Source organism: Mesitornis unicolor, unplaced genomic scaffold (assembly GCF_000695765.1).
Source record: "Mesitornis unicolor isolate BGI_N332 unplaced genomic scaffold, ASM69576v1 scaffold34416, whole genome shotgun sequence".
Classification (NCBI taxonomy): domain Eukaryota; kingdom Metazoa; phylum Chordata; class Aves; order Mesitornithiformes; family Mesitornithidae; genus Mesitornis; species Mesitornis unicolor.
This window is the reverse complement of record NW_010192274.1, coordinates 982-2143: the sequence shown is the minus strand read 5'-3', so window position 1 is coordinate 2143 and position 1162 is coordinate 982. Positions and strand designations below refer to the sequence as shown.

General features: G+C 48.0%; 1 protein-coding gene across 1 annotated transcript in view; it reads right to left on the bottom strand.

The window, feature by feature from the left end:
- RBM12B (RNA binding motif protein 12B) overlaps window positions 1-1162 on the bottom strand; it is a 6506-nt gene that overhangs the window by 5134 nt on the left and 210 nt on the right. The window lies entirely within an intron of this gene.

Here is a 1162-nt window from a genome sequence, read left to right as displayed (position 1 = left end):
TTATCACAAGTTTTACAGAACAGATCTCCTCAGTATTTCTTCGGTGATAAACAGCAAGTTCTCCACGGTGTACCACGAATACAACATACAGCCTTCAGAGGTGAAAACTTGACAGTGATTCCAGATAATAATGTGATATTTAGGAAGTCCACAAAAAGAAATGCAAGTTCAAATAATAAACTTTTACTGTAAATTAAACAATCAAGCAGTGGTAGAAAAGTGGTAGACAAGCCATCCAACAATTTAAAGTGAATGACCAAAAAGAGTGACCTTTAAGATGAAAATGCCACACAAAACTAAGTCCAATTCATTAACCGAGCAAGGACTTAAGAGAATCAGGATTTAGATAATAAACAAGTTGAAAACTTCATGCCACCAATTAAAACCACAAAAGTGTGCACACTGTTTTAAGAAATTTTATCTTTTAATTAACTAGAAAACTGTACTATACTTATACTTCCACAGCCTCATCAGAGCCCAAATACCATTAAAACTTCACTAAAAAGAAAAAAACAACAGCTTGCAAACACTGTAGGAAACTAAGTCTGCAATAAACTATTATTCTTACCACAACGTTGAAATGAGTTTGCATGCAGTGAGCATGCAAGCTAGAAAGAACACCCACTGCAATACCCCAACTATAAAACTGGACCAATGAGAAAGTAACCAGAGGACGATTTCTTATTCTAATCTTCTTCAAATCAAGCCTTAACAGCCAACGTAAGCCGTTGATAATTACAGTTTTCACATCGCTGAAAGAAGATGCAACTGAGCTCTGCAGGTGGGGCCGCTGCTCGGCCGCCGGAACACGGGGCCACTTCCGAGCGCTGGGAACCGGAGGTCGCCAGCGAAGCGCCTCGCCGCCTGCGGCGCCGCTCGAGGGGCGGCCCGCACCAGCCTTTGCACCGCTCCGACCACACGCGGCGCAGCAGAAGCCCGGGAGGGACCCGCGTCCCGCTAGCGCCGGAATGGGGAGCGCAGTGATGGGGACAGGCTGTGGGGGAGGCCGCCCGCGCCAGAGGCGCTCCGGCCCACCAGACGCTGCTTGTGAGCCAAACTCGCGGAGAAGCTCAGCCTCCCCAAGGCACCAGGGCAGGGTTGAAGGGACGTAACGGGGCGGTAAGGGCAATGGGCAGCCAGGCGGCAAGAGGCCGCGGCGCAG